The following is a 12,793-nucleotide window of genomic DNA, read 5'->3' on the forward strand; positions in this document are numbered from 1 at the left end:
AAAATAAAAGGTTGGAGAACCATTTACCATTCGAATGGTCCTCAAAAGAAAGCAGGGGTAGCCATCCTTATATCAGATAAACTAAAATTCACCCCAAAGACTGTAGTGAGAGATGAAGAGGGACACTATATCATACTTAAAGGATCTATTCAACAAGAGGACTTAACAATCCTCAATATATATGCTCCGAATGTGGGAGCTGCCAAATATATAAATCAATTATTAACCAAAGTGAAGAAATACTTAGATAATAATACACTTATACTTGGTGACTTCAATCTAGCTCTTTCTATACTCGATAGGTCTTCTAAGCACAACATCTCCAAAGAAACGAGAGCTTTAAATGATACACTGGACCAGATGGATTTCACAGATATCTACAGAACTTTACATCCAAACTCAACTGAATACACATTCTTCTCAAGCGCACATGGAACTTTCTCCAGAATAGACCACATATTGGGTCACAAATCGGGTCTGAACCGATACCAAAAGATTGGGATTGTCCCCTGCATATTCTCAGACCATAATGCCTTGAAATTAGAACTAAATCACAACAAGAAGTTTGGAAGGACCTCAAACACGTGGAGGTTAAGGACCATCCTGCTAAAAGATAAAAGGGTCAACCAGGAAATTAAGGAAGAATTAAAAAGATTCATGGAAACTAATGAGAATGAAGATACAACCGTTCAAAATCTTTGGGATGCAGCAAAAGCAGTCCTAAGGGGGAAATACATCGCAATACAAGCATCCATTCAAAAACTGGAAAGAACTCAAATACAAAAGCTAACCTTACACATAAAGGAGCTAGAGAAAAAACAGCAAATAGATCCTACACCCAAGAGAAGAAGGGAGTTAATAAAGATTCGAGCAGAACTCAACGAAATCGAGACCAGAAGAACTGTGGAACAGATCAACAGAACCAGGAGTTGGTTCTTTGAAAGAATTAATAAGATAGATAAACCATTAGCCAGCCTTATTAAAAAGAAGAGAGAGAAGAGTCAAATTAATAAAATCATGAATGAGAAAGGAGAGATCACTACCAACACCAAGGAAATACAAACGATTTTAAAAACATATTATGAACAGCTATACTCCAATAAATTAGGCAATCTAGAAGAAATGGACGCATTCCTGGAAAGCCACAAACTACCAAAACTGGAACAGGAAGAAATAGAAAACCTGAACAGGCCAATAACCAGGGAGGAAATTGAAGCAGTCATCAAAAACCTCCCAAGACACAAGAGTCCAGGGCCAGATGGCTTCCCAGGGGAATTTTATCAAACGTTTAAAGAAGAAACCATACCTATTCTCCTAAAGCTGTTTGGAAAGATAGAAAGAGATGGAGTACTTCCAAATTCATTCTATGAGGCCAGCATCACCTTAATTCCAAAACCAGACAAAGACCCCACCAAAAAGGAGAATTACAGACCAATATCCCTGATGAACATGGATGCAAAAATTCTCAACAAGATACTGGCCAATAGGATCCAACAGTACATTAAAAAAATTATTCACCATGACCAAGTAGGATTTATCCCTGGGACACAAGGCTGGTTCAACACCCGTAAAACAATCAATGTGATTCATCATATCAGCAAGAGAAAAACCAAGAACCATATGATCCTTTCATTGGATGCAGAGAAAGCATTTGACAAAATACAGCATCCATTCCTGATCAAAACTCTTCAGAGTGTAGGGATAGAGGGAACATTCCTCGACATCTTAAAAGCCATCTATGAAAAGCCCACAGCAAATATCATTCTCAATGGGGAAGCACTGGGAGCCTTTCCCCTAAGATCAGGAACAAGACAGGGATGTCCACTCTCACCACTGCTATTCAACATAGTACTGGAAGTCCTAGCCTCAGCAATCAGACAACAAAAAGACATTAAAGGCATTCAAATTGGCAAAGAAGAAGTCAAACTCTCCCTCTTCGCCGATGACATGATACTCTACATAGAAAACCCAAAAGTCTCCACCCCAAGATTGCTAGAACTCATACAGCAATTCGGTAGCGTGGCAGGATACAAAATCAATGCCCAGAAATCAGTGGCATTTCTATACACTAACAATGAGACTGAAGAAAGAGAAATTAAGGAGTCAATCCCATTTACAATTGCACCCAAAAGCATAAGATACCTAGGAATAAACCTAACCAAAGATGTAAAGGATCTATACCCTCAAAACTATAGAACACTTCTGAAAGAAATTGAGGAAGACACAAAGAGATGGAAAAATATTCCATGCTCATGGATTGGCAGAATTAATATTGTGAAAATGTCAATGTTACCCAGGGCAATATACACGTTTAATGCAATCCCTATCAAAATACCATGGACTTTCTTCAGAGAGTTAGAACAAATTATTTTAAGATTTGTGTGGAATCAGAAAAGACCCCGAATAGCCAGGGGAATTTTAAAAAAAAAAAACCATATCTGGGGGCATCACAATGCCAGATTTCAGGTTGTACTACAAAGCTATGGTCATCAAGACAGTGTGGTACTGGCACAAACACAGACACATAGATCAATGGAACAGAATAGAGAACCCAGAAGTGGACCCTGAACTTTATGGTCAACTAATATTCGATAAAGGAGGAAAGACTATCCATTGGAAGAAAGACAGTCTCTTCAATACATGGTTCTGGAAAAATTGGACATCCACATGCAGAAGAATGAAACTAGACCACTCTCTTGCACCATACACAAAGACAAACTCAAAATGGATGAAAGATCTAAATGTGAGACAAGATTCCATCAAAATCCTAGAGAAGAACACAGGCAACACCCTTTTTGAACTCGGCCATAGTAACTTCTTGCAAGATACATCCACGAAGGCAAAAGAAACAAAAGCAAAAATGAACTATTGGGACTTCATCAAGATAAGAAGCTTTTGCACAGCAAAGGATACAGTCAACAAAACTCAAAGTCAACCTACAGAATGGGAGAAGAGATTTGCAAATGACGTATCAGATAAAGGGCTAGTTTCCAAGATCTGTAAAGAACTTCTTAAACTCAACACCAAAGAAACAAACAATCCAATCATGAAATGGGCAAAAGACATGAAGAGAAATCTCACAGAGGAAGACATAGACATGGCCAACACGCACATGAGAAAATGCTCTGCATCACTTGCCATCAGGGAAATACAAATCAAAACCACAATGAGATCCCACCTCACACCAGTGAGAATGGGGAACATTAACAAGGCAGGAAACCACAAATGTTGGAGAGGATGCGGAGAAAAGGGAACTCTCTTACACTGTTGGTGGGAATGTGAACTGGTGCAGCCACTCTGGAAAACTGTGTGGAGGTTCCTCAAACAGTTAAAAATAGACCTGCCCTAGGACCCAGCAATTGTACTGTTGGGGATTTACCCCAAAGATACAAATGCAATGAAACGCCGGGACACCTGCACCCCGATGTTTATAGCAGCAATGGCCATGATAGCCAAGCTGTGGAAGGAGCCTCGGTGTCCATCGAAAGATGAATGGATAAAGAAGATGTGGTTTATGTATACAATGGAATATTACTCAGCTATTAGAAATGACAAATACCCACCATTTGCTTCAACGTGGATGGAACTGGAGGGTATTATGCTGAGTGAAGTAAGCCAGTCGGAGAAGGACAAACATTATATGTTCTCATTCATTTGGGGAAGATAAATAATAGTGAAAGGGAATATAAGGGAAGGGGGAAGAAATGTGTGGGAAATATCAGAAAGGGAGACAGAACGTAAAGACTGCTAACTCTGGGAAACGAACTAGGGGTGGTGGAAGGGGAGGAGGGCGGGGGGTGGGAGTGAATGGGTGACGGGCACTGGGGGTTATTCTGTATGTTAGTAAATTGAACACCAATAAAAAATAAATTAAAAAAAATCTGTTTGAAGACCCCTGCCGTAGACAGAGAGCAGAATGCATGTATATCTGAATATACTTGCAAATAAAAGAATAACCCTATAGACCAATCAATAGAAGTCTTACGGAAAGAAAAGAAAATTAAGATAAAATAAAGGGGCTAGCTCAGAAGAAAAAAAAATACGGAAAAAAAATAGGTTACTATTTTAGGTGGAACAAAAACACCAAATCTCGAAGAAGTTGTATCTCTTAGCAGTTAAATACAGAGAGTGCTTGGGAATATGGACATAATGGTATATCTAAATAATCTCACTATATTTGGTAAGTCTTCACAAGAACAAGAGGAGACTGTAAGCAGCAGACCACCTCCAAGAGGCAAACATAACACTTTCCTACAGTAGTTGACAATTAAACTGTGTCCCTGTGAAGTATGTTGGGGCAGGGTTACCTCAGCCAAGGACAAACATAGCCCCTTAGAACACCTCTGCTCAAACACTGGCCCTGTCCCATTCATTTTAGAGAACTAGAGATGGTACATCTGGGAGTTACAGGTGGAGTTTTTTACTTCAAGAATTTGGATTTTTAATTTCTCTATTGTGGATTATGGCCACCCTTTCACTTGGTAACCATTCGTCTTCTATCTTCTATTTTTTTAAACATTTTATTTATTTATTTATTTATTTATTTATTTATTTATTTATTTATTATTTATGACATAGAGAGAGAGAGAGAGGCAGAGACACAGGCAGAGGAAGAAGCAGGCTCCATGCAGGGAGCCCGACGTGGGATTCGATCCCGGGTCTCCAGGATCACGCCCTGGGCCAAAGGCAGGTGCCAAACCGCTGAGCCACCCAGGGATCCCCCCGTCTTCTATCTTCTGATGACCCCTGGTGGCCATGGGCAGCAGAGGAGGTGTAGAGTCCCTCTACTCTGGTCCTACTGGGGAAGGAAGCCTAAAGGCAAGCATTCTGCATGTTAAGTGGGGAGTAAATGAACATGGAGAGCTCATGTAGGAATGCCTCTTCAGGCCAAAGAGAACTGACCATTTTGACTAAAATGGGACTCTCACAGCCAATACAGTCATCTGAACATATTATCCATCACAGTGGTAATCTGAGCTGATTATAAATACCAAACCTATAGAATTTGTATCCATGGACCATTTTCATAAAATCAGAGAAGATCTGCATACACAGAGACTTAAGCCAGGTCCCGGCCTTCAGCATCGGGCCATCTTCCCTCGCAGCCCAGCAGTTCCCGGAGCTGAGGCGTGTTGGATCGTGGGCAGGGCACAGAACCGAGCAGAGATCACACTGCCTCGTTGACGCTCTGCGCTCCAGCCGGGGGGGCGATGGCGGCTTCAGGTGTCCTCCTGCACACTGGGCAGAAGATGCCCCTGATTGGGCTGGGCACCTGGAAGAGTGATCCTGGCCAGGTAAAAGCAGCTATTATGTATGCCCTGAGTGTAGGCTACCGCCACATTGACTGTGCTGCTATCTACGGCAATGAGGCTGAGATCGGGGAGGCCCTGAAGGAGAATGTAGGACCTGGCAAGGTGGTGCTTCGAGAGGAGCTGTTTGTGACTTCTAAGCTGTGGAACACTAAACACCACCCCAAGGATGTGGAGCCTGCCCTCCGGAAGACACTGGCTGACCTCCAGCTGGAGTATTTGGACCTGTACCTGATGCACTGGCCTTATGCCTTTGAGCGGGGAGACAACCCTTTCCCTAAAAATGCCGATGGGACAATCCGCTATGACTCTACCCACTACAAGGAGACCTGGAAAGCTCTGGAGGCACTGGTGGCTAAGGGACTGGTACGAGCACTGGGCCTGTCCAATTTCAGCAGTCGGCAGATCGATGATGTGCTCAGTGTGGCCTCTGTACGCCCAGCTGTCCTGCAGGTGGAATGTCACCCATACTTGGCTCAGAAGGAGCTGATTGCTCATTGCCAAGCACGCGGCCTGGAGGTGACCGCTTATAGCCCTCTGGGATCCTCTGATAGAGCTTGGCGTGATCCTGATGAGCCTGTCCTACTTGAGGAGCCGGTAGTCTTGGCACTGGCTGAAAAGTATGGCCGGTCTCCAGCTCAGATCCTGCTCAGGTGGCAGGTCCAGCGGAAAGTGATCTGCATCCCCAAGAGTATCACACCTTCACGTATTCTCCAGAACGTACAGGTGTTTGACTTCACCTTTAGCCCAGACGAGATGAAGCAGCTAGATGCCCTGAATAAAAATTGGCAATACATTGTGCCCATGCTCACAGTGGATGGGAAGAGGGTCCCGAGAGATGCAGGGCACCCCCTGTACCCCTTTAATGATCCATACTGAGACCACCACTTCCTGGTTTCCTTCCAGCTCTTCAACTACAAGGTCCTGCCACCCCCAGAAAGGAGTTAATAAAGCCATTAGAGCAGCCACAAAAAAAAAAAAAAGATCTGCATACACAGTTTTATTGATGGATCACTTCACTCTCTACATTCAAGGAAGCCAACTTTCTAGCAAAGGTGTTACAGGGGAAAATATCTTTGCTTTATCCTATGTGATCAAAGGAAAAACTGAGAGGTGCTTATAATAAACGTCCCATTTAGAAGGGCTCTTTTCTTTTCTTTTCTTTCTTTCTCTTTCTTTCTTTCTTTCTTTCTTTCTCTTTCTTTCTTTCTTTCTTTCTTTCTTTCTTTCTTTCTTTCTTTCTTTTTCTTTCTTTCTTTCTTCTTTCTTCTTTTTCTTTCTTCTTTCTTTCTATTCCCTTTTATCCTGAGGAGAACCCAAATCCTAAGAACTTTAATAGAACTTCATCAACAATGTCAGTAACTCTGCATATAGAACAAAGTGACAATGGAGACAATGGGTTATCATACTTGCCAGCTGCATGGCTGACTGACCTTTTTGTTGACTGTGTGTCTTGCATCCATTCAACAATGTTAGGCTAAGTGACAAGGTATCAGAGATATTAAGCTAAGGGTGAGGAAGGGGAAATGAACGTCTTATCCCTTAAGCACTGGGTAGTTGAGCACATCGTTGAAATACAGACATCTGTCACTCAGGTGTAGCACCAGGTAAGGCAAGACAGGTATCAGTTCCAAATATGGCCTTTGTACATTCCAGACAAAAAACAACAGGAAGCTCATTGTACATAGTGCTAGTAGAATGGGGCAATCTCCCTGATATGGATGACATCAGAGACCATAGGCAGGATTATCTTGGTAAGGTGTTTTAATAACCTCCTTCCCAAGGCAGGATGGTAGGAAGAGAACATACTCTGCCTAAGGCACTGACATTAACATCCAACAGGAAAATTGGAGTAAATATGGAGTAAAAAGCTGCCCTGCGCCCCCTACCACCACCATTATAAGCAGACAAGGGGTTACAGATAGGAAGAAAAAGGGAGCAGATAGAGATGGAGCAACTAATTCCATCTAGAGAGTGCTGGATTATCTACTACTGCGGCATGAAGATAGAGAAGCTTTCTACCAGGTGATGGTATCTTGTACTCTGCAGGCCACAGAAAACTGGATCTGGGTTATTCATGTAGCCCAAGTAGGGCCATCAGATCCTTCTAGGAAATCTGATTTAAGAGATACGAAGAGAGCAATTTGTAAGTGGTTCATGCTAGATGCCATCCCATACTAGATGCCATCCCACCAGCCCAAGCCCATAAGCATTATGTAGTTAGGATATTGCACAGAAGACAAGGGAAGCAGAGAAAAGTTTATGTAAGAAGAGACAACACCATCTTACAAAAGAAGCTGAGGCAGAGAGATCCCACAGTCTTTACCCCCTTAAGAGATAGGGTGGCCATATTCCAAAATTTGAAATTGCAACCATGCATTACTTTCCTATTGCTGCTATAACAAATTACCATAAATTTAGTGACTTAAAACCACACAAATTTATTATCTGACAAGTTCTTGAGTTCATAGATCTGAAATGGGTTCCACAGGGCTGTGTTTCTTCTGGAGACTGTAGGCAGGAATCTGGTTTCTTGTTTTCCAGCTTCGGAAGTTTCCTTGGCTCATGACCTGCCTCACTCTGTCCTCTTTCTGTTGTTGCCATCTCTTTTCTCTCATTATAAGGACTCTTGTGGTTATATTTGGCCACCCTGATAATCCAGGATAATCCTCCTACCTCAAAATGCTTAATTTAGTCACATTTATTGATCTTGCTCCTTGGGTCCAAGCACCTTTCAATTCAGATCTGCGGAGATGACCATGCTTCTCTATATTCCAAGCCCCAGTGGTACATAATCCTACACTCTGTAGATGGAAAGAGTCGCTCCATCTCTATCTGCTCCCTTTTTCTTCCTCTCTGTAGCCCCGTCTGCTTACAATGGTGGTGATAGGGAACGCAGAACAGCTTTTTTACTCTATATGGAGTCATCTATCCATTTTTTCTGTTGGATGTTCACGTCAGTGCCGTAGGCAGGGTGTGTAGACGCAAACAATTCATAATTCTGTGCTCTGAGCTCAACGAAATCCCAGCCTCTCCCCTTTAGGTGATTCATCACATCTTGTATGAAGACCTACTACAGGCAGGGTTCTGTGATCCTTGGAAGCAACAGAACTACTTATATAGATTAAGCCTCAGGACTATCCCTGAGATTCTTATCCTCTCTTCATTTATACGTAGGCATGTCTCCTAAACACATCTCAACCAATCCAAATGCCTTCATACAACTAGTCTTACCAGTGAGAATCCATTTTAAATAATTCATTTTCTGAGCAAAAAGCCAATTTCATCAATTAAAATCCTGTGATAGGCTGGTAAAATAATATTTGGTCTTCATCCATGGTTCCTGGCACACAGCTTCTAAAATTCTTGTAATTTCTTTTTTTTTTTTTTTAAGATTTTATTTATTTATTCATGAAAGACACAGAGAGAGGCAGAGACACAGGCAGAGGGAGAAGCAGACCCCATGTAGGGAGCCCAACATGGGACTCGATCCCGGGACTCCAGGATTACACCCTGGGCCGAAGGTAGGCGCCAAACCGCTGAGCCACCCAGGGATCCCCTACAATTCTTATAATGTCTTAAGTGAAAAATAGTGATAGAAGCATCTTTTGTTATATTTGTGTGGACTTTGTGCTCCTAAAACAGCTCTTAAAGGAGTTTTCTGAGTTTTGTTATTCATAATAAAAAGGCCCTTTCAATCACACCGAAATGTATATTAAAAAGGCAATTTTTGAAAGCCTGTCCTTGATAACCACAGAATGGGGGTTGGTTGTCCTGGGAACCAGCAAGATGACCAGAAACTTGGAACTTTCTGCCCCTATCCCTTGGAGATTGAATTCAATTACCAATGAATGGCTAATGATTTAATCAACTGTGCCTAATGACGCCTCCACACAGAGCATGGAAGCTCTGGGCACCCTGCCCTGTACATACATTGCTCTAGCCACTTCTTCCTGAGTCGTATCCTTTATTATAAATGGATAACACGAAGTGCATTCCTGAGTTTTGTGAGCCATTTTAGCATATTATCAAACCCGAGGAGGAGGTTATAGGAACCCTCAATCTGCAAACAAGTCAGACGAAGGTACATAATCCTACACTCTGTAGTTACTCTGTGGGTAACCTGAAGATCTACTACTACTTGAGGTTGGTGTCTGAGGAGGGGCAGCAGTCCTTTGGGACTGAGCCCCGAACCTACGGGATATGATACCAACATATGCATGTTCTCTGTGAGACTACCATACCTTTTGTGCACTTTGAGTCTGGGGGCCATTTTAAACAGAAATCATCAATAAAAAAGATAAAAATGAGAAAAATATGGTACTAAATAGACCATAAGACACTTATTTACAGTAGGACGGGTAAAACAAAAAGGCAGTGTCACCTCATTTGATCTTAGCGGAGTGTGAGCACTGGACGATTTAGGTTTTATTGTTTTAAAGTAAATTCCATGCCCAGTGTGGGGCATGACCTCAAGATCAAGAGTCTTATGCTATACAGCCTGAGCCAGCCAAGGTGCCCCACCATTCGTATTTTACAAATACATTTTAGTGAGTAGATGAATTCACGAATATGAATCTGTGAATGCTGTGAATCAGCTGTATTTCAAAGTAAAATAACACATTATCAGGTAGGTAAGAGTTAAGGATGAGAAAGAAGATATTTCATTTCAAAATCTAAACTTGGGGAACGGCTGGGTGGCTCAGCAGTTGAGGGCATCATCCTGGAGAGCCAGGATCAAGTCCCACAATCAGGCTCCTCGCAGGGAGCCTGCTTCTCCCTCTGCCTCTGCCTCTGTGTGTCTCTCATGAATAAATAAATAAAATCTTTAGAAAACCAAACAAAAAAACACAAAATATATACTTAGTTGCAGCTGTAATGTTAAATGGCAACTGTAGTTTTTATTTGGATCCCCAAATAGAACATTCGTATTTGAAAACTCAAGTGCAATGGAAGCTTCTATAATAAAACTTTATGAGAATTTATTACCTGTTGCAACACATAGGATAAATTTTAAATAGCATGGAATATGAACCTGTTAATTCTCTCATAGGTATAGAATTTATATTTTTAACTCCTTGCCCTCAGAAGCATCCACCACTCACAGAAGATCCAGGAAGCTTGAAGTTATAATTAGAAGAAATTCCTCAAATTATTTGTACTATGGTAAACATGCAGAAATGCAGTTGCAATGAAAGGAATATGGTTAGGTATATATATTTCATAATCCCTTTTAAGTTTCCCTAGGGAGCTCCATTTTAGCCAGAAGACAAAAATCAAAGCTAAATTAAATACAGTGCTTCCTTCCCAGCCAAGGCAAAACAAATATAAATTGCCTTATCGGGGACACAGGGAAAGAAGCACACCTGTGATATTTTCTCAAAACGGGAAAGAGAAATTGGGCACTTTCCTTGGAAGCCTCTTTTCGTGAAATTCTTGGCCCTCTGGAGTTAGCAGAGACTTTCAAGAATAGAAATTTCTTTTTGTTGCCTTAGAATAACTCAGTGACTGTTTTCTTGGAGCACTTTTAGTTTTATTTCAGATCTTTACATAATGCTTTTATTCCCAAACACTCAGAAGCCCTCACCTTATTAAATAAAATCAGCAGTACAGGACTAGGCAATTAAAGGTAAGACTACTCTGTAAAACTTGCCAGAATACAGGGCAGTCCAGAAGGCAATCAGTGGTCGAACACAAGGGGCCAGGGTTCTCTCTACATCTATTCCTTAGGGACAGTTGTGTCACTCTCTCTCTCATGTTCAAGTTACAGAAAAGCAAAAAGTTACTGTTCTAAGCATTAGACAAGGCCTCTGTATGAACACTTTATTTATTTAAGTGTTTATTAAAGATTTGGCTCAGGTTGTGATCCTGGAGTCTTGGGATCAAGTCCTGCATTGGGCTTCCTGTATGGAGTCTGCTTTTCCCTCTGCCTCTGTCTCTCTCTCTGTGTCTCTCATGAATAAATACAATCTTACAAAAAAAAAAAAAAAAAGAAAGAAATGTATAGAATGGTTGAATCACTATACTGTATGCCTGAAACCAATATAATGCTGTACATTAATTATACTGGAATTAAAACTTAAAAAAAATGTGGATACAGAAATATCTTCAACAATAAAAGAATTATACAAACATAAAATAATTTAATCATTATGAAAACAGAAGACATGATGGAAAAATAAAAATAAAAAAGGACTCCCCCAGTTAGCATTAGTTTGATTCCAGTATCAGTTTTTCACTTTATCAATTTTTCACTTTTTGATCTTTGTATTTCATATGATTAGAAACACATGTAAAAATAGTCTTTACGTTTTGCCTGAAGTGTTCATGGATGAAAATTCATATAAATGAGTACATTAAAAATATATATGAACATAAGCTCCTATTTTACTTGTTTAAATACAGAAATCCGAAATTTCAGAAATATCTATGGGTTTTAATACTACACAAATTCAAATGTCCCAAAGTTAAATACTGATTTCACAAAATACAGTATAATTAGAAAATATCAGTTATAACAACTTTATATTCCTAAGTTTCAAATGGAAAATTTTCCATGGATTCCTATAATTTCCAGATAATCAATGTCCTGGTAGAATCAGCTCATAAAAAGAGGTGAGCATCGATAATGATGGCCTATTGTAACTACAGTCTCATGTTTTGCATCATATTTGCATACTGAGCTTTAATACAGAAACCTAAATTCTTATGGATTCATAGATTCTTAATGGATTCATAGATCATACCTGAAATCCTAATTTTGCATTCTGTGATAACTTCACTTATCACCCTGGGGGGAAAACAAACCACATTCTTTGTTTCTAGGATCTGAGTTTCTACTGTTTTGGGGCTTAAACTGGTATTAAAGTCATTTAAAAGGCCATTTTCAAAAAAAAAAAAAAAAAAAACTCAAATAAGAAGTGATTCCTGGGATCCTAGGAGAAATCTATGAAGACACATGGATGAATTAAGCATAGGAGTAAAGTGAGAGAAAATATTGAGGTGTATTTGGGCCCTCATTTTCTTCCACTTTTCCCCACAAACAATTCCCCCCCTATTGTCTAGAACTGACTGTATCTCTTCTGAGATGTAAGGGTTTGGTCTTTAGCTCTTGAGTGCTTTTAAAGGAACCTAGAAAGGCTTGCTCTCTAAGAGGTTTTGAAACCTCTCCTGGGTTATCTGTGAAGGTGGCAATCACGGATTTTACTTTTAAATGTCATCTTTTCGGGACGCCTGAGTGGTTCAGTGGTTGAGTGTCCGCCTTTAGCCCAGGGTGTGATTCTGGGATCCAGGATTGAGTTCCACATTGGGCTCCCTGCAGGGGGCCTGCTTCTCCCTCAGCCTATGTCTTTGCCTCTGTCTCTCATGAATAAATAAAAATCTTAAAATAAATGTCATCTTTCCACCTATGACATCTGGCCAAGATAGGGCTGTGCAGGTTTACTCTCACGATGCTTCCAGGGAAACTAATTTTGGGTTATTCA

The 12,793-nt window shown here is 40.7% G+C and overlaps 1 pseudogene; it reads left to right on the forward strand.

Moving 5' to 3' along the window:
* Positions 1-5,038: 5,038 nt before the first annotated feature.
* Positions 5,039-6,292, forward strand: LOC140604202 (aldo-keto reductase family 1 member A1 pseudogene; annotated as a pseudogene).
* The last annotated feature ends 6,501 nt before the right edge of the window (positions 6,293-12,793 follow it).

Source organism: Canis lupus, chromosome 14 (genome assembly GCF_048164855.1).
Source record: "Canis lupus baileyi chromosome 14, mCanLup2.hap1, whole genome shotgun sequence".
NCBI classification, from domain to species: Eukaryota; Metazoa; Chordata; class Mammalia; order Carnivora; family Canidae; genus Canis; species Canis lupus.